This window comes from Oncorhynchus gorbuscha, linkage group LG18 (assembly GCF_021184085.1).
Source record: "Oncorhynchus gorbuscha isolate QuinsamMale2020 ecotype Even-year linkage group LG18, OgorEven_v1.0, whole genome shotgun sequence".
NCBI classification, from domain to species: domain Eukaryota; kingdom Metazoa; phylum Chordata; class Actinopteri; order Salmoniformes; family Salmonidae; genus Oncorhynchus; species Oncorhynchus gorbuscha.
The window spans coordinates 42,604,385-42,626,336 of NC_060190.1; the positions used below are offsets into that span (position 1 = coordinate 42,604,385).

A 21,952-nucleotide genomic window follows, 5' to 3' on the forward strand; every position below is an offset into this window, starting at 1 on the left:
AACAGAACTGATTTGGCAGGCGGAAACCTGAGAAAAATCTTTTTTTTGGGGGTTGTAGTTTTCTATTCAATGCCATTGCAGTATCCATTGACATAGGACTCAATTTGCAGTTTCTATGCCTTCCACAAGATGTCAACAGTCTTTTAGAAATTGTTTCAGGCTTGTATTCTTATAAATGAGGGAGTAAGACCAGTCTGAATGAGTGGACCCTGCCGTGTCACATAGCTTTTTCATGCGCAATCCCAAGAGAGTGCATTTCTTGTTTACCTTTTATATTGACGACGTTATTGTCCGGTTGAAATATTATAGATCATTTAGGCTAAAAACAACCTGAGGATTGAATATAAACATCATTTGACATGTTTCTATGACATTTACGGATACAATTTAGATTTTTTTTGTCTGCCTGTTTTGACTGCGTTTGAGCCTGTGGATTACTGAAGAAAAAGCGCAAACAAACAGAGGTTTTTGGATATAAAGAGACTATTGAACAAAAGGAACATTTATTGAGTAAATGAATGTCTTCTGAGTGGCAACATATGAAGATCAACAAAGGTAAGGGATTAATTGTATCTCTATTTCTGAGTTTTGTAACGCTTTTGCTTGGTTGGTTACTGTTTGTAATAATTTATCAACTGGGCTATGTTCTGGGCTAGGTATGTTCTGGGCTAGGTATGCTTTCGCTGAAAAGCATTTTATAAATCTGACACCGTGGTTGGATTAACAAGAAGTGAATCTTTAAACCTATGTAAAATATGTTTTGTTTTCTGAGTTTCTATAATGAGCATTTCTGTATTTGGATTTGGCACTCTGCAATCTCACTGGATGTTGGCCAGCTGGGACACTAGCATCCCACATACCCTAGAGAGGTTAAAGGACACCAATAAGAAGAAGAGACTTGCTTGGGCCAAGAAACACGAGCAATGGACATTAAACCGATGGAAATTTGTCCTTTGGTCTGGAGTCCAAATTTGAGATTTTTGGTTCCAACCGACGTGTCTTTGTGAGACACAGTTTGGGTGAACGGATGATCTCCGCATGTGTATTTCCCACCATAATGCATGGAAAAGGAGGTGTTATGGTGTGGGGGTGCTTTGCCGGTGACACTGTTTGATTTATTTAGAACTGACCTGGCCTCCACAATCCCCTGACGTCAACCAAATTGAGATGGTTTTGGATGGGTCGGACCTCAGAGTGAAGGAAAAGCAGCCAACAAGTGCTCAGCATATGTGGGAACTCCTTCAAGACTGTTGGAAAAGCATTCCAAGTGAAGCTGCTTGAGAGAATGCCAAGAGTGTGCAAAGCTATCATCAAGGCAAAGGGTGGCTACTTTGAAGAATCTCAAATATAAAATATATTTTCATTTGTTTAACACTTTTTTGGTTACTACATGATTCCATGTGTGTTATTTCATCGTTTTGATGTCTTCACTATTATTCTACAATGTAGAAAATAATAAAAAGAAAAGAAAAACCCTTGAATGAGTAGGTGTTCTAAAACCTTTGACCGATAGTGTGTATAGATATAAGCTCTCCAAATGTATTTTCATATCTTGTAATAAGGTTAGAGAAGACACGCATGTGTAGTATCAGCTGTTCTTCTGAGTGTTTATCTGGTACAGAGGCCTGTGTCTCGGTCATGACAAGTATATAGGACTACCCCGTTGTCTGCTGTGTAGCTATTCATCATACATTTATTCATTTAGCATATGTTTTTACCCAGAACCAACCATCCAGATTTTTTTTCTTCTAACTTAGATCGCCAAACACAACGCACTACAGTACATTTTGTAGACTACCCCCAGAGAGGGTCATTTTCAGTGTCCTTCACGCTGCCTGTTATGAAGATGTGCTTTATAAAAGAATATCTTGCTTTTGTGGTATTAGGTCCCCAAACGAGCCTGCACCCTGCTGATACAGAATCCTACTGTTTAATTGTGACCAATTCAGTCAGTTGGATTCCAGTTTGCTTATTTTGAGAAAGAGAGGGAGGTGAGGAGAGAGAAAGAGAAGGCAAGCCAAGTGGGACTCCCTGCCTAGGGAGAGGGTAAGAATGAATAAATATATAAAAATAAGAGGGGCTGCATCCACACAGCACACATCAAAAGGGAAGGGGGAAGCTAGGAGGGGAACACTGTACGCACTGTGTGTATGCATGTGTCTGTACACACACTGCCTGACACTGCCTGACAACCAGCTGGACCACACCAAGGTGGGATTTGTTTAGGGTGTGGGTGAGGGGGCTTAAGGCATCCGCATACATAGGTTTGGTTTGCTCCTAGCCGAACTCGGCTAGGCAAAATTAATGTCTGTGCTCGCATCCTCCCTTAAAATACCTTCACTTGAAAAACAAGAAAAAAGCTGCAGTATTAGCGTTTGTCCCTCTTGATGCACTGTAGCCAGTACACTTCTTCAAAATATAGTCTTTATTAATCTAAGATAAAATAAATATGTAATTAATTGAGACGTTTTGGCAGAAGAGTTCATAGGTCACGCAATTTTACATCTAAGATGGCCGTAGACGGCTAACACGCTTGGGATTTTGAAGTAAAGTCAAGTGAAGCGCTGGAATTTAAAATGTGCAGTATTTCTCAAGTGAAAAAAATGTGCATGAGAAAACTTGTTGGCTGTTGTTGAATGACAAGCACTTAATTGAAGAATTCCTACTGTTGACCAATCACCAAAAAAAAAAGTGCTCGAAAGCTGAAAAAAATCCTGCTGAACATCAAAACAAATAAAAATGTGTCATAGTATATTCACAAACTGTTGACTGTGAAGCATACGGTAAGTTTTACTCTACTGCATAGAGGGTAGAGTGTCTGACACCAGGGCAAAAGGATTACTCTACATTAAACCTTCTCTTCTCCACTTCATCCGCAAAGGTCACAGAAAGTAAGTACCCATACAGATAGCCATGTGCCTTAGAACAGAGACTTAACTCCCTATCAGCAAAAGTGAGAACAAAACGAGATTGGATGGATGGTGAACGATGGCACATCTGAACAACAACAGTGAGCTTGATTTAGAATAACAAACTACCTCATCTGTGTGAAGTGAAACCTAATCAAACGTCCTTGTGAGTTATTGTAAGGAAGCAGTGGAACAATGATGTGTGAATGTGTAAATGTCAGAGGGCTAGTGTCCAGGGAGTTCTCAGGTATAATGGACACACACACATACAGAATTCTAGCAGACAATGTGAAAGCATGCCTGTTTGAATGGCATTAACTCAGATTCCCATGAAATTACAATGGGAAATCGATAGAACATCACTCAGAGGTGAAAAAAACAATATAACATTCAGAATGGGTGAATCTTTCTTTTAAAAAGGTGCAATATGCAGAAATCGCACCCCCATTTCCTAAAATTCTAATAGTTTGCCTAATGTCAGTTTGTGACAAAACAAGCAATATATAGTGTAGAGAAGGGTGTAGAGAAGTTATAAGCGAGGGTCGACCTCTGCCTGAGATCAGTTTCATGAATAAGGATGAAAAGGTAAGAGCATTCAATACCAACTGATATCAAATGTATAGCTGGTTAACACGGAGCCTTTCATCAAGCTGCCTTTATAATTGCATTTTACGATGCTTTACATGTTGAACATCTTTTCTGGGATGTCAAAAACAATTCTGAATGATTTGATAGCTTCCATCGCATCACCCATTAAAAGTTAGATTAGAGAGGTTGACGCAGCACATGTTTCCGAGGGGCACTCAAGTAGGCTTTGCACTTTCCTCTGGAATTTATTTAGCAAAGATGATAACACATAATCACTCCGGACAGACACAAGCAAAAACTCATGACATAAATGTTGTAGCAGCCTAGGCTACACCTAAACATTAGAAATCTGACATAAAGGTATGGTGGAACAAACTCCCTCACGACGCCAGGACAGCGGAGTCAATCACCACCTTCCGGAGACACCTGAAACCCCACCTCTTTAAGGAATACCTAGGATAGGATAAGTAATCCCTCTCACCCCCCCCCTAAGTTTTAGATGCACTATTGTTAAGTGACTGTCCCACTGGATGTCATAAGGTGAATGCACCAATTTGTAAGTCGCTCTGGATAAGAGCGTCTGCTAAATGACTTAAATGTAATGTAATGTATGGGATAAAAACTATACTATTTTTATACTATTAACTGTAGGCTACTAATAAGAGCAACTGCATACAGCCAATGCGCCCTGTCCATCTGGTCAGGGTTAACTAATTGGTAACGTTATGCATTTATAGTCCATTTGTGTGTCAGGAGAAAATGTGAATGTGATCAAATTTAGATTATAGCTCATCAATGTTATCGGTGGAGTCTCGAAACATATTCTATTCAACGCTAGCAAAGCAGTCCTGTAGCATAATCTCAGATTCTGGTGACCATTTCTCAAAAGAGCGAGTCAAGGGTACTTCCTGTTTGGGTTTATGCTTGTTAACAGGCAGCAGGAGTACGGAGTCATGATCTGGTTTGCGGAATGGCGGATGAGGGAGGGCCTTGTATGCTTTCTTGGGGGTAGAACAACAGTGGCGTTGGAGACGTGTTGATGGAAGTTGGCCAACACGCATTTTAGTGATGCGGAATTAAAATCTCCAGGCCAACCAGACAGGCAGCCTCTGGATGTAGGTTCGTTAAGTGACAGCTTGTTATTTTTATTGTACTGAGGTGTAATGTATACAGCAGTCAAGATAACAGCTGAAAATTCCCTCGGGAGGTAGAAAGGTCGGTATTTGACCATCAGGTATTCCAAGTCGGGTGAACAGTGGGTCGACACACACCAGTTGGTGTTGATGTAGAGGCAAACCCCTCCCCACTCGATTTCCCAGACTGGAAAATCGATTGAGTTGGATAGCCATGGGGGGTGCTGTCCAAGAGCCATGTTTCAGAAAAGCAAATAATATCGCAATTGAGACTCCCGTTGGTAGCAAATCCGCATTCGGATTTATCCATCTTATTATGGAGTGACTGGTCAGTAGAATGAGGGAAGACGTGACTGGTTTTCCCTTCGCTTCCATATCACCAGGATCCCCCCCTCCCTGCCTCTGTAACGCCAGCGTTTCCTCTTGGGTAGCCCAAAAATTGGGTCGGAATTACAGAGAGAGCCCAGGGCAGATGAGTTGAAGTAGAAGCCGGAATTGGGGTAAGTAACTGCAGATCGGATGTTCAAAAGGTATTGTCGGTTGTAAGAAATAATAGCATACATTGTGAAAATAAAATTAAAATAAACAACAAAATAATAAGTTGGGTCGGAGCTAACAAAACGACAGCCATCCAGTATGGTGCCATCAGCTTTCAATGAGAATGACAGAGCTATAACTCACATTTCTATGTGAATCTGATCGGGTCGCCCAAAGTGATATAGGCACACACACCTCAACTCCCCCCTCATAGTGCATAAACTCAGAAACCCATGCTTACACACTATACACACTTGTCCCCAGAGATTTGTGGAATGTGAGATCAGTTGTCATATGTCGTTAATCTTTATGAACACCCACACAGTAAGAGTAGCATATGTGCTACAGGGACCCTCCAGGGGCTCACAGTGTGTCCCACAGGGACAGCCATTATGGAGAATCAGAGCACAGTTTCACATAGAGTAGACACTTCTAATGAGATCTGGTTGTGAAAGTAATAATGTCCTGAAGGTCTGATAACTAGCAAGACTGTTCCTTTCTTAGTCTTTCGTGGTAATATTTTTTTGCCTAGGTTTAGAGAACTTATATTAGACTACCAACAGACTGAACTATATCTAACCAATGTCCACAGAAGCCAACTTGACAGTGTGGTAGTCAAGTAAAGAGTTTTGAATTCATAGCCCATTAGGTCACCCAGCCTACATCTTTTTGTGAAGAGGGATATTGGTCATCATTATCCCCGGTATGCCCCCACCCATTCCCTCTCTCCATTGGAATGTTTGCCATCCTGGGGGGCTAGCAGTTGTTAGCGAGCATGTGTGTCTGCAAGTGTCAGTGATGTTTGTGCACCTGGTCCCAAAATGAGTCCCTAAGACAAGATACATTTGTCTAAATATCACTTTATACCAGTCACAACTGATAAGGAAAACGGGTATTGGACTCTGCAGTAGTTTTATCTCTTTTCCAAAACAGTGAAAAAAACATTGTTGAAATCATGTGGTGATACAGTATAACCTCTGTTGACTGAAAACCAAGAACTCGGCATGAATTCCAAGAATGGATTGAAACCATATTCATGAACTACTTAGACAAATAGACAGTCAAGTGGATGAGGTTCCTGCACAGCGATATATACAAAATCAAAGGGAAATTTTAAAAAGTAATTTAACAACAGTGCCAGAAATAGACCGCCGCACTGATAAAACAGTTTCCACAACCAGACAACCTCCTCTCATGCATTTAAATAATCTCACAGCAGATTACAACCACAGCAGAAGTGCCGTTTGACGTCAATAGCGTCCATTAATTTACATGGGAGAGTAAACCGCCCAGAGAAATAATACACTCCTTAAAGAAAGACGAAGAGAAAGGAGCAAATAAAGCCAAAGATGAAGAAAGGAGAGAAAAAAACTGCCTTTTGATGAAGACTTGAATAATTCATCAAGGAGAATCTCAGATTGAAAATAATTAAAAATCAACAGATGGCCTCTCTATTACCCCCTCTTTCGTTCCCTCTCTTCACTTCCCAGCTCTATCACTCACTTAATCTTGCTCTCCTTTTGGCATTGGTTCACTCCAGAGAAGCCCCTTGCTTTCCCCCACTCTTCCCCTGTGCCATGGTGGCGGGACTGACCCTGGACACAGTGGACAGACGACTCCATTCACTTTCTCCTGTACAAGCCAGCCTCAATGGAGACGCAATGGAGGGGCTCAGTCAGTGACCACTAAATCTCCAAGCTCAACAGGAGCTTGGGGGGGGGGGGGTCTAATCCAGCTAAGCCTGTAGCACTGTGACACTCAAATCTCGGGCATGACCCACTGTTGTAACCGACACCAATGGAAAGTCATTAGTTGGACGTACTCAAGGTCATGGTGCAGACGTTAGACTGGCTAATTCTAATGGTCAACATAAGCTAGCTAGGGGAAGTTCCTTCTCAATATTAGCTGTAAAATGCTTCCCTCGCAATCCTTCTTAACCTTAATTTCAACAAACAGCAAAATAGTTGATCAAATCACTTTATGACATATGAAGTAAAAATTGCATGTCCCCATTTATAGCTACTGTATTCCAAGGTGCATTGAAGCTGTTCTGGCCCATCACCCTATTAGACATGCTCTGGAACTTTGGCAACTACAAAATATTTTTTCAACCTCCCGCTTTGGGCTGGATGTGTCAATGTGTAGTTCATACATTGTGCATAATCTATGAGCAGAATTACTGTTTTACCTCAATTAGACACAAAATCCCTAGTTTGAAAGCGACTTCTTTCTGGAAGCTGTGCTGCGCCATTTCCCCTACATTTCCCCCCACGTCGGCCAGCCCCATAGCAATTAGAGTTCAACCAATGAGCTTCTGCCCCTCGCCATTTGAGTGACAGCTAGCATGAGGCACATCATGCACACACAGCAGAATGGGAGAGAGTGCAATGACGTGTTCCACAAATCTGCACGTGACGTAGTACTCCATTTTTGGGGATCACTTTTGGCTCGAGAGTGCTACTTTCAGAACTACTGGCTAAAAAGCATACAAAAGTACCAGAGAATCTCTAAAACTACGTTTGGCTGTTACCTGTACGTCCCCAATATTGACCAATATTGATGAGGCGCTGCTCATTGGATGGTGACAATCACCAGCAGGGGCTTCAGTGTAATACCTCAACAACTATTCGAAATCTAACGTAATAGAAACTGTAAAGTGTATTCTTTTTTAACAGTCAATTCCCTAGCACTGCAGATATCAGTGACACAGACCAAATAGTCATAATGAGTCCACTCACCTCAGAGCTCGCTTCCAGCCGTCTATCATGTGGCCCTCTGGGGCCAGGGACCTCGACCTCAGGAATAGGAGTGTGGTTCCTGTCTCCGGGGGGCAATCCCATGCTTTATCTCACTGGCGCCACTGATGTTCCTGTATCACATTATACCACGTTGAATCACCAGAGATAAGGGAAGATGGAGGGTAAGAATCCTGTTAACAAAGACAGAGATGGATAAGTCATGATGGCAAATTCATGAAGAATGCGCATTTACGATTTTTGCCCCAATAAGTGAGGCAGTAGGCATCCTGCTGGCATCAGAATTGATAGAAATGTAGCATATTCAATGCTGACACAATCACTTCTTGGTACGGAAGTTGCTGATACCTCAGGCTATAATGTTTTCACAGCTGATACATTTCCATCACGTCCAAGATAGACAGGTCGAGGAGCCATTGCACAAGGATATGGAAATGCCATCTTTTAACAGTGGTTTGGAATTTATCTTTGAAGATTTCATTTCCTCCTCTTTGTGCTTTCTTAGGCAAAGAAGTGACATAGCCTGCAGCATCAGTCAGCTCATTTAATTTAACACCACACAGCTGATCAATATCTTCTATACATTTCCTGTTTAAGTAAAGTCAATACAAAAACATTACATAACCTATACCATCTGTAAGCTAATTGGGAAACATGACCAGCACACCTTGCCTCAGCCTGAACATGTCAAAAGAGTGTGAGCCTTCTGGATTTAGACCATTGCGGGGGGGAGGAAATCACAACAACAACCTATGGGTACCATTTGAACACGAAGCTTGTGTATCTCTCTACCAGTAACTAATGCCCAACAGTCTTCTGCAGCGTCAGTGAACTAAAGGGTGATACCACCATCCGTCTCCAATCTGAAGCATGTAATTAAAAACTAAAAAAGGTTCACCCTGGTCATGACAAGTCAAGACCTTTGACCAGGAACCCAACTTACAAGACACAGGAGCTAGCTGGCATGTGGCCTTCTGGCTGACCCATCAAGCCAGTGTCCAGCTGAACCCTGAGAGGAAACCCCCCCCCCAAAAAAAGAAATGTGGTCCACAGTTAGCAACCTTTATGCCCTCCAAGTCTAGTTTTACATCTGGCCTAAAAAAATTATTAAACTCCTGAATGTTGCTTTGCCTCGCTCCACACGTTTCCCGTGAGAAACATCCGGAAGACAATACCACTAATTTACCTTTTTTTACCAGCTTTTTGTATATCTGAAAAGAGTAGGGGGTAGAAAACATGGAAAAACAAAGGCCACCTAAAGACTTACACTGAGTGTACAAACATTAGGAACACCTGCTCTTTACATGACAGACTGGCCACGTGAATATACAGTGCCTTGCGAAAACTGATAGAGACATACCCCAAGCGACTTACAGCTGTAATCGCAGCAAAAGGTGGCACTACAAAGTATTAACTTAAGGGGGCTGAATAATTTTGCACGCACAATTTTTCAGTTTTTGATTTGTTAAAAAAGTTTGAAATATCCAATAAATGTCGTTCCACTTCATGATTGTGTCCCACTTGTTGTTGATTCTTCACAAAAAAATACAGTTTTATATCTTTATGTTTGAAGCCTGAAATGTGGCAAAAGGTCGCAAAGTTCAAGGGGGCCGAATACTTTCGCAAGGCACTGTAGATGAAAGCTATCATCCCTTATTAGTGTCGCATGTTAAATCCACTTTAAAAAATATATATATTTCACCTTTATTTAACCAAGTGGGCCAGTTGAGAACAAGTTCTCATTTACAACTGCAACCTGGCCAAGATAAAGCAAAGCAACACAAACAACAACACAAGAGTTACACATGGAATAGACAAACATAGTCAATAACACAATAGGAAAAAAATCTATATACAGTGTGTGCAAATGAGGTAAGATAAGGGAGGTAAGGAAATAAATAGGCCATGGTGGCGAAGTAATTACAATTTAGCAATTAATCACTGGAGTGATAGATGTGCAGAAGATGAATGTGCAAGTAGAGATACTGGGGTGCAAAGGAGAGAAAAAATAATAATATGGGGATGAGGTAGTTGGATGGGCTATTTACAGATGGGCTATGTACAGGTGCAGTGATCTGTGAGCTGCTCTGACAGCTTATGCTTAGAGTTAGTGAGGGAGATATGATACTCCAACTTCAGTGATTTTTGCAATTAGTTCCAGTCATTGGCAGCAGAGAACTGGAAGGAAAGACGGCCAAAGGAGAAATTGGCTTTGGGGGTGACCAGTGAAATATACCTGCTGGAGCACGTGCTACAGGTGGGTGCTTCTATGGTGACCAGTGAGCTGAGATAAGGAGGGGCTTTACCTAGCAAAGACTCATAGATGACATGGAGCCAGTGGGTTTGGAAATGAATATGAAGCGAGGGACAGCCAACGAGAGCATACAGGTCGCAGTGGTGGGTAGTATATGGGGCTTTGGTGAGAAAATGGATGGCACTGTAATAGACTGCATCCAATTTGTTGAGTAGAGTGTTGGAGGCTATTTTGTAAATTACATCGCCGAAGTCAAGGATCGGTAGGATAGTCCGTTTTACAAGGGTATGTTTGGCAGCATGAGTGAAGGAGGCTTTGTTGCAAAATAGGAAGCCGATTCTAGATTTAATTTTGGATTAGAGATGCTTAATGTGAGTCTGGAAGGAGAGTTTACAGTCTAACCAGACACCTAGGTATTTGTAGTTGTCCACATATTCTAAGTCAGAACCAGCCAGAGTAATGATACTGGGCGGGCGGTAAGGCGCGGACAGCGATTGGTTGAATAGAATGCATTTAGTTTAACTTGCATTTAAGAGCAGTTGGAGGCCACGGATGGAGAGTTGTGTGGCATTGAAGCTCATCTGGAGGTTCAAAGAAGGGCCAGAATCAGTGTAGATGAAGGGGGAGGAGACTGCTTAAAAATAAGGATTTTTAAGCCTTGAGACAATTAAGACATGAATTGTGTACGTGTGCCATTGAGGTGAATGGGCAAGGCAAAATATTTAAGTGCCTTTGAATGGGGTATGGTAGTATTTTCCAGGCGCAACAGTTTGAGTGTGTCAAGATCTTCAACTCTGCTGGGTTTTTCACACAACAGTTTCCCTTATGTATCAACAATGTTCCACCACCCAAAGGACATCCAGCCAACTTGACACATGGGCCAGCATCCCTGTGAAAAGCTTGACACCATGTAGAGTTCATGCCCCGACGAATTGAGGCAGGTATTCCTGATGTTTTGTACATTCAGTGTATATCCCTTTCATACTAACATGTATTTCCGACAACTTTACCAACTTTGTTCAGTCTTCTCTTTATATCCGAAACGTATTGCTGATAGCAAAGTCATTTAGTTTATTTCCGCCTAGTAGACCTAGTAATAATTTTGGTAAAGTTCTGCCTACGGCTTAATATAATGCAGAGGCGGCATTTGTATGCATTATGAGCTGTACCAGTTAACAATTATTTAAGATATAAATAGATTTGATTGATTGGCATAAAGCCCTTTTTACATCAGCAGATGTCACAAAGAGTTTATACAGAAACCCAGCCTAAAACCCCACAGAGCAAGCAATGCAGATGTAGAAGCATGGTGGCTAGGAAAAACTCCCTAGAAAGGCAAGAACCTAAAAAGAAACCTAGAGAGGAACCAGGCTCTAAGGGGTGGCAAGTCCTCTTCTGGCTGTGACGGTGGAGATAAGAGTACATGGCCATTAAGGCTAGATAGTTCTTCATGATGTTCAAATGTTCATTGATGACCAGCAGGGTCACAGTGGGGATTATCTAGCAAGCCAGGAAACTAAAAGCAACTTTCTAGACAACAATGTTTTGGTTTGGTGCTAAAAGTTAGCTTGTTAGCTATCTAGCTGGCTAGCCAGATCATATAATTACTAGAACATACAATATATATCCACAAAAGTATGTGGACACCCCTTCAAATAAGTGGATTCAGCTATTTCAGCCACACCAGTTGCTGACAGGTATATAAAACCGAGCACACGGACATAAATCTCCATTGACAAACATTGGCAGTAGAATGGGCAACAAGTCAGTTTGTAAAATGTCTGCCCTGCTAGAACTGCCCTGGTAAACTTTAATGGCTGTTCTTGTGAAGTGGAAACGTCTAGGCTCAGTCGCGAAGTTGCAGGCTACACAAGCTCACAGAAGCGCGTAGCGTGTAAAAATTGTCTGTCCTTGGTTGCAACACTCACTACCGACTTACAAACTGCCTCTGTAAGCAACGTCAGTACATGAACTGTTCTTTGGGAGCTTCATGAAATGGGTTTCCATTGCCGGGCAGCCACACACAAGCCTAAGATCACCATGCGCAATGCCAAGCGTGGGCTTGAATGGTGTAAAGCACGTGGCCTCTTACGGACAGTTGTGGCTGCGTCGCATGATGTATTGTTGTCTCTACCTTCTTGCCCTTTGTGCTGTTGTCTGTGCCTAATAATGTTTGTACCATGTTATGTGCTGGTACCATGTTGTGCTGCTGCCATGTTGTGCTGCCATGTGTTGCTGGCATGCTGTTGTTGGAGTGATGAATCACGCTTCAACATCTGGCAGTCCGTTTGGAGAACGCTATCTGCATAGTACCAACTGTAAAGTTTGATGGAGGAGAAATAATGGTGTGGGGCTGTATTTCATGGTTCAGGCTAGGCCCCTTAGTTCCAATGAAGCGAAATCTTAACGCTACAGCATACAATGACATTCTAGACGTTTCTGTGGTTCCAACTTTGTGGCAACAGTTTGGGGAAGGCCCTTTCCTATTTCAGCATGACAATGACCCGGTGCACACAGCCAGGTCCATACAGAAATGGTTTGTCGAGATCGGTGTGGAAGAACTTAACTGGTATGCACAGAGCCCTGACCTCAACCCCATTGAACACTTTTGGGATTAATTGGAATGCTGACTGCGATCCAGGTCTAATCGACCAACATCTGTGCCAGACATCAATAATTCTCATGGCTAAATGGAAGCAAGTCCTCACAACAATGTTCCAACATCTAGTGGAGAGCCTTTCCAGAAGAGTGGAGGCTGTGATGGCAGAAAGGGGGGCACCAACTCCATATTAAAACTTCTTAGGGCTGCAATCCCGTTAACGGGATCGATATGACAACGGCCAGTGAAAGTGCAGGGCGCCAAATTCAAAACAACAGAAATCTCATAATTAAAATTCCTCAAACATACATGTATGTATCTTCTACCATTTTAAAGGTAATCTTGTTGTTAATCCCACCACATTCCAATTTCAAATAGGCTTTACAGCTAAAGGACCACAAACGTTTATGTTAGGTGACCACCAACTCACAGAAAAAAACTGCAATTTTTCCAGCCAAAGAGAGGAGTCAACAGAAACCAGAAATAACATTATAAATATTCCCTTAACTTTGATTATCTTCATCAGAATGCACTCCCAGGAATCCTAGTTCCACAAATGTTTGATTTGTTCGATAATGTCCATTATTTATGTCCAAGTAGCTACTTTTGTTAGGGAGTTTTAGGTACACAAATCCAAACGCTCGTGCAGGTCCAGCCGAACGTCGGACGAAAACTTCAAAAAGTTCTATTACAGGTCATAGAAACATTTCAAACTAAGTATAGAATCAATCTTTAGGATGTTTTTATCATAAATCTTCAATAACGTTCCAACCGGAGAATTCCATTGTCTGTAGAAAAGCCATGGAACGCAGGTCGCTTTCATGTGTAATGCGCATGACCAGGTCCTGGCTCTCTGCCAGACCACTGACTCAAAGAGCTCTCATCCAGCCCCACATCACAGTAGAAGCCTCATTCAAGTTTCTAAAGACTGTTGACATCTAGTGGAAGCCTAGAAGTTCAACATAACCAATATCCCACTGTGTATTCAATAGGGGCTGAGTTGAAAATCGACCAACCTCAGATTTCTCACTTCCTGTTTGGATCTTCAGGTTTTTGCCTGCCATATGAGTTCTGTTATAATCACAGACATCATTCAAACAGTTTTAGAAACGTCAGAGTGTTTTCTATCCAATACTAATAATAATATGCATATATGAGCAACTGGGACTGAGGAGCAGGCTGTTTAATCTGGGCACCTTTCATCCAAGCTACTCAATACTGCCCCTGCAGCCATAAGAAGTTAATGCCCATGATTGTGTAATGAGATGTTCAATGAGCAGGTGTCCACATACACTACATGACCAAAAGTGTCTAACTGTAGACAACTTTTTATTCATCATAAGAGGACAATTAAGACATTACAAGGTAATTATTTACAAATGATTTACAAGTATAAGCAAACAACTCACCAGAAGCAGGCGGGTGAAAAAAGTAGAGTGAGGAAGTTGGAAGGACGGGACCGGCAGAGCAGTGACTGTATACTAGCAGGGAGAGGCTATACGGACACAACTGGTACACAAATTGACAAAGTATGTCGCACAGCGAGAGTTGAGTGGAAGCTAATGGATTCTGTCATCCTGATGAACCCTTCCCCGTAAGCTAGTTTATGCTAGCTAGCTGGAAACAGCAGCATGGAACTAGTAAAATAAAGTTGCTAATTTCGATGGGTGAGGGAGAAATAACTTGTAGTATTAGCCACCATCTGGATGTCACCGTGACATGCCAATGAGCTAACGTAATGGCAAGCCATTGCAAATGACCAGTGCAACTGTGTTGTATTTAGGTGCTTGCTAGCCTCTGATACTGGTGACATCTCCCAGAGTGAAGCAATATGGTCAGGCAAAGAGGCTATAGTGCTTGCCGACGTGAGTTGAATAATGACAACATTTTTCTTGTGTGACTCCAGATGTGGGATCTTAATTTGATCACTATTGTTGCGGCAGGAAATGCAAACTTGTAGTGTATTCAATATTTTTAAAAGGCTTCTAAGTTTGTAGTTTCCACTTTAAAATGTCAGACTTGATTTGCCCAAATGAAAAATGTTTGGCCATTACTTATAATCCACATTTCCTGTAGCAAACTGGCTCAATTTAAGATTCTACATCTGTACAGTGCCAGCAATAAAACACAAAAAGAGACATGCTCTAATTGAGCGAGGCGGCAAAGTGGAAACCCCGCCCAGCTTCGGTTGGGTCATTATAATTCCAAACAATGCATTCTAAAATTACTGTGGGATGAGTTTTTGCTTGTAAGTAGGAATCCAAAAGATATAATTATGGTCAGATTTGCCAAAATTTAGGGCGAGGAAGAGCATTGTACGTATCTCTGTATGTAGAGTAAAGGTGGTCTAGAGGGTTTTTTCCTCCGGTTGCACATGTGACAAATCACACACACGACTATCATGCTTGCCTTTGAGTTTTGGGCTATTGCTGTTGTTAATGTTTATTTTTTATATTTCACCTTTATTTAACCAGGTAGGCTAGTTGAGAACAAGTTCTCATTTGCAACTGCGACCTGGCCAAGATAAAGCATAGCAGTGTGAACAGACAACACAGAGTTACACATGGAGTAAACAATGTGAAGAAATGAAAGCAGTGTGGTCACTCAGGTTACCATGACAATGCTCACAACAACAGGGTCAAAGTTGAATGCCTCTTGCGCCTCCCGGCAAAAAAAAATGTCAACAACCCTGGCTTGTGGGAAGTGACAAAGAGCTCTTATATGACCAGGGCACAAATAATAACAATCAGTCCTTTTGCTCTTTATTTAGCCACCTTACATATAAAACCTTATTTGTTCTCCCAAAATTCTGAATAACTCACCACAGGTTAATGAGAAGGGTGTGCGTGAATGCATGCACATAACTCTGCAATGTTGGGTTGTATAGGAGAGTCTCAGTCTTAAATAATTTTCCAAACACAGTCTGTGCCTGTATTTATTTTTCATGCTAGTGAGTGCAGAGAATCCACTCACACAGGTACGTGGTTGCAAAGGGCATCAGTGTCTTAAAAGCATGACTTGCCAAGGCAGGATACTCTGAGCGCACCCCATCCAGAAATCTGTCAGTGGCTTCTGATTAAATTCAATTTCACAGAACCGCTTGATGCAATTTCGATGAGGCTTTCTTGTTCAGATATCGTTAAGTGGATTGGAGGCAGGGCATGAAAGGGATAATGAATCCAGTTGTTTGTGTCATCCGTTTCGGGAAAGTACCTGCGTAATCGCACACACAACTCACTCAGGTGCTTCGCTATATCACATTTGACATTGTCCGTAAGCTTGAGTTCATTTTTTGCACACAAAAAAAATATTAAATGATGAAAAGACCTGTGGGTTGTCCATGTTAATGCAGACAGAGACGAGCTGCAACTTCTTAATCTTTGCCTCAATTTTGTACCACACATTGAATATACAATTGAAGTTGGAAGTTTACATACACTTAGGTTGGAGTCATTAAAACTCATTTTCAACCACTCCACAAATTTCTTGTTAACAGACTATAGTTTTGGCAAGTTGGTTAGGACATCTACTTTGTGCATGACACAAGTCATTTTTCCAACAATTGTTTACAGACAGATTATTTCACTTATAATTTACTGTATCACAATTCCAGTGGGTCAGAAGTTTACATACACCAAGATGACTGTGCCTTTAAACAGCTTGGAAAATTCAAGAAAATTATGTCATGGCTTTAGAAGCTTCTGATAGGTAATTGACCTAATTTGAGTCAATTGGAGGTGTACCTGTGGATGTATTTCAAGGCCTACCTTCAAACTCACTGCCTCCTTGCTTGACATCATGGGAAAATCAAAAGAAATCAGCCAAGACTTCAGAAAATAATTGTAGACCTCCACAAGTTATTCATCCTTGGGAGCAATTTCCAAACACCTGAAGGTATCATGTTCATCTGTTCAAACAATAGTACGCCAGTATAAACACCATGGAACCACGCAGCAGTCGTACCGCTCAGAAAGGAGACGCGTTCTGTCTCCTAGAGATGAACGGACTTCGGTGTGAAAAGTGCAAATTAATCCCAGAACAACAGCAAAGGACCTTGTGAAGAAGCCGGAGGAAACAGGTACAAAAGTATCTATATCCACAGTAAAATGAGTCCAACATAACCTGAAAGGCCGCTCAGCAAGGAAGAAGCCACTGCTCCAAAACCACCATTAAAAAATCCCGACTATGGTTTGCAACTGCACGTTGTTATGCAGGTGAATGAGGACCCAAAAGCGACTTGGCGAAAACAGAGTCTTTAATCCAGAAAAGGAAATATGCAATACTCCTAGACAAATCGGAGCGGTAAATAAAGCATAACAAACAATTCCACTCGTAATGACGAGAACAGACTGGAGACTCGATCATAAACTGTAGGTTGCCTCGGGAAGGCACTTGACCGTAGCAGACTCAGACACCTGCTCACCACGCAGCATCTGAGGGAAACACGACACGACAGGGCGATACAAAGACACAGCACGGTGAACAATATACAAGGATCCGACAGGACAGAAACGGAAAACAAGGGGAGAAATAGGGACTCTAATCAGGGGAAAAGATAGGGAACAGGAGTGGAAAGACTAAATGATTGATTAGGGAAATAGGAACAGCTGGGAGCAGGAACGGAACGATAGAGAGAAGAGAGAGAGGGAGGGAGAGAGAAAAAAGGGAACAAACCTAAAAAGACCAGCAGGGGGAAAACGAACAGAAGGAAAAGCAAAATGACAAGACAATATAAGACAAAACATGACACACGTGGGGACAAAGATGGTACTATTTGGAGAAATGTCCTCTGGTCTGATGAAACAAAAATAGAACTGTTTGGCCATAATGACCGTTGTTATGTTTGGAGGAAAACGGGGGACGCTTGCAAGCCGAAGAACACTATCCCAACCGTGAAGCACGGGGGTTGCAGCATCATGTTGTGGGGGTGCATTGTTGCAGGAGGGACTGGTGCACTTCACAAAATAGATGGCTTCATGAGAAAGAAAAATTATGTGGATATAATTGAAGCAACATCTCAAGACATCAGTCAAGAAGTTAAAGCCTGGTCGCAAATGGGTCTTCCAAATGGACAATGACCCCAAGCATACTTCCAAAGTTGTGGAAAAATGACTTAAGGACAACAAAGTCAAAGTATTGGAGTGGCCATCATAAAGCCCTGACCTCAATCCTATAGAGAATTTGTGGGCAGAACTGAAAAAGCGTGTGAGAGCAAGGAGGCCTACAAACCTGACTCAGTTACACCAGCTCTGTCAAGAGGAATGGGCCAAAATTCACCCAACTTATTGTGGGAAGCTTGTGGAAGGCTACCCAAAAACGTTTGACCCAAGTTAAACAATTTAAAGGCAATGCTACGAAATACTAATTGAGTGTATGTGAACTTCTGACCCACTGGGAATGTGATGAAAGTAATAAAAGCTTAAATAAATCACTCTCTACTATTATTCTGACATTTCACATTCTTAAAATAAAGTGGTGATCCTAACTGACCTAAGACAGGGAATTTTTTACTAGGATTGAATGTCAGGAATTGTGAAAAACTGAGATTAATGTATTTGGCTAAGGTGTATATAAACTTCAGACTTCACCTGTAGTTGCGGAGAGTCCATGTAATCCTATATTCAGATCATTCAGGTGAGAAAAAACATCACCCAGATAGGCCAGTCTTGTGAGAAACTCGTCATCATGCAAGTGATCAGACAAGTGAAAATGATGGTCAATAAAGAAAACTTTAAGCTCGTCTCTCAATTTTTTAAAAACATGTCAATATTTTGCCCCTTGATAACCAGCGCACTTCTGTATGTCGTAAAAGCGTTACATGGCCGCTGCCCATATCATTGCATAGAGCAGAAAATAAGCGAGAGTTTAGGGGCCTTGCTTTAACAAAGTTAACCATTTTCACTGTAGTGTCCAAAACATCTTTCAAGCTGTGAGGCATTCCCTTGGCAGCAAGGATGCTGCAATGTACCCAAGTGGCGACGGGAGCAACTGCTTGCACGCACGTTACCACTCCACTATATCTCCCTGTCATGGCGTTTGCACCATCAGCACAGATACCAACATGAGGAGCAGCTACATTTGGCTACATACGGACCATTAGTGGAATTCCCGTAATGGTTAATGTGATTGGATGTTAATTATTTGACATTACATGGTTTAATTTTAGGCAGTGACACGAGGCTACTCAGGCGACATAAAAACCTCACCATTTGTACGCATCTCTGTGTGTGGAGTAAAGTTGGTCTAGAGGGTTTTTTCCTCCAGTTGCACATGTGACATGTTGGTAGAAATGAGGTTAAATTAATTTAAAGCTTTACTGTATTAAAGTCCCTGGCCACTAGGAGCGCCGCTTCTGGGTGAGCATTCTCGTTTGCTTATGGCCTTATACAGCTCGCCGAGTGCGGTCTTAGTGCCTGCATCGGTTTGTAGTGGTAAATAGACAGCTACGGAAAATATACATAAACTCTTGTTAAATAGTGTGGTCTACAGTTTATCATGAGGTACTTTTAACCTTGAGACTTCCTTAATATTAGAGATTGCGCACTAGCTGTTATTAACAAATAGACAGACCACCACCCGTCATCTTACCAAAGGTGTGCTGTTCTGTCGATAACTGTCTATTATCTATGTCCCCGTTCAGCCACGACTGAACGAGGACGTGAAACATAAGATATTGCAGTTAATGTCCCATTGGTAGGATAGTCTCGAACAGAGATCATCCAGTTTATTCTCCATTGATTGCACATTTGCCAGTAGGATGGATGGTAAAAGTGGATTATCCACTCACCGACGAATTCTCACCAAACACCCAAATCTGCCGCCCCTGTATCGGCGTCTCTTCTTCATGCAAATGAAGGGTATTTGGGCATGGTCTGGGAAACGTAAATATTTTGCCTTAGATTCATTAAAGAAAAAAATCTTATAGTGAAAGCATGGGGTGCTTCCACACAGGAAGTTCCAGACACTTGTAGAATCTATGCCAAGGCGCAATGAAGCGGTTCTGGCAGCCCAACGGACTACTAAGAGATTGTTGGCGTTTCCTTTATTTTGGCAGTTACCTGTAGCAGCAGGCTACTTGGAGAATGGAACAGCTGGAGGGGAAATGGCTCGAGTCGCACAAAAGGAAATATAACATTCTGGATAAAGTTCAGAATGACAAAAAAACAAACATTTAAAATCAGGAGTTTAATGGTTGTGATAGGAGAAACGGATGATGGATCAACAACATTGTAGTTACTCCACAATACTAACCTAATATTACAGAGTGAAAAGAAGAATGTAGAGAATAAAACTATCCAAAACATGCATCATGTTTGCAACAAGGCAACAAGTAATACTGCACAAAATGTGGAAAAGCAATTCACTTTTTGTCCTGAATACAAAGTGTTGTATTGGATTTGCCCCAAACAACATAACACATTAACGAGTACCACTCTCCATATTTTCAAGCATAGTGGCGGCTGCATCATAGTTATTGGCCCAGTGTCGTCCGGGTTAGGGGAGGGTTTGGCTCGGGGGGCTTTACATGTAGGCTGTCATTGTAGATAAGAATTTGTTCTTAACCGACTTGCCTAGTTAAATAAATCAATAAATGTTATGGTTATGCTCGTAATCGTTAAGGACTGGGGAGTTTTTCAGGATTAAAAAGAAACAGAAAGTGTTTTTTTAATGTAAAAAAATTATACAAATGTTATTTTTTTGTGTGTAGATCATTGACACAAAATTACAATGAAATCCATTTAAATCCCACTTTGTAACAACAAAATATGTAAAAAGTCTAGGGGAGTGAATGCTTTCTGAAGGCACTAGTCATGATTACTGCATTTTCACAGGCTCTGTAACCAAAATACAGGTATCAGATATGTGTCTGTGTATGGTTGTCTGCTTTTTTCAAGGTAAATTCATTAATACTTCCATTGTTCCCTAATTTGAACTGGAAACAGCCCCCATGGTTTAACACCATCCCCACCCCTCTCAATTTACCAGTTACCCACTGATATGTATAAAAGGTATGTATATACCTGCAAAAAAAGTGGTAGATAAAAGGCTGTTTGAAAGAGAGTCAAATAAACATTGCCTTGTACTTTTTACAGGTAACATATACTGTATGTCTGCTGCGGGGACTGTATTACTGCCACACAGGCAGTAATGAGTCATGACCACAGTATAATTCCACGTGACTATTGAGTCACAGTAATCTCCTTTTATGCACTCTGGACATGCCTTGGTAATACCCAACTTGCTAATGATCATCAGGCCCTCATGGCCTGGTACTCAGGGCTCTATTGTTCCTCTAACCACTCTGACATCAATGCAAATGCAATGGAAAATCACAAACACATCAAAAACAGTATAGTGCTTTTAAAAAACTAATCTCACAGTGATGATCAAGTTGAAGAAAGAACTTCAACAGCAGGTTGAAACTGAGTGTAAAACATTGTCGTGGTGGATGTTGTTTGATGATGTGATGGTTAATCCAAAATACCCATTTTAGAGCTCATGCAAAACCCTGAAGTAAAATTACGATTGTGCTACCGCATATTAACCACGGCAGAAAAACATAAAATTGATTTAAGATGTATTTGGTACATAATTGGTCTACTCTAGCCTCTACTCCAAAATTAAACAAATTAGAGTAATAACCTTTAAGTGTGGACTGTATTATTATTATGATGCATACTGGATGGACTGGTTACCTTATGCTACACTCCACATTTTTTATCCATGATTCTGGGAGAGAGCCCTGGGTGAGCCCTGCTGTTGATTCATCGATTCTTCAGAGCAGCTTACAGGTAGCCTACAATTAGTGAATTTGTATTTGATTTTGAATAGCCTAGTAATAGGAAATTCTTTATATTTTCATAATGAATTAGGTGACACGTTACTTTTAGCCATACAGAATATCTCACCACCATGCATTTCCATCAACTCCTCTCTCTCCTTTATTCCTTTCTCGAGCAGACAGACAGACTGTCAACAGTTTAGTGAAATATGTTTTGTTTGCGAAAACATGTTAATATCTATGTTCACCAACAAATGTAACTTGGTTTCCCAAATTAAGCACTGGGCAGCTGCAGGAACAGAGTTGAAGAGACCATGGCATACAGAGTTTGGGCGGAATATCACCTGTCGAGCGGCGAGAGCATGCTCCTCAAACAGTGGTTGATCCAATAAGT

General features: G+C 41.5%; 1 protein-coding gene across 3 annotated transcripts in view; it reads right to left on the reverse strand.

Moving 5' to 3' along the window:
* LOC124002435 overlaps positions 1 to 21,952 on the reverse strand; it is a 108,456-nt gene that overhangs the window by 47,921 nt on the left and 38,583 nt on the right. For 2 of the 3 annotated variants that reach the window (XM_046309801.1, XM_046309802.1), the window contains one exon: positions 7,906 to 8,096. The gene's annotated coding sequence lies outside the window, so the exon portion shown is untranslated. Of the gene's footprint in view, positions 1 to 6,670; positions 6,794 to 7,905; positions 8,097 to 21,952 lie in introns of those variants that run through there. The other variant, XM_046309804.1, reaches the window with a different exon arrangement.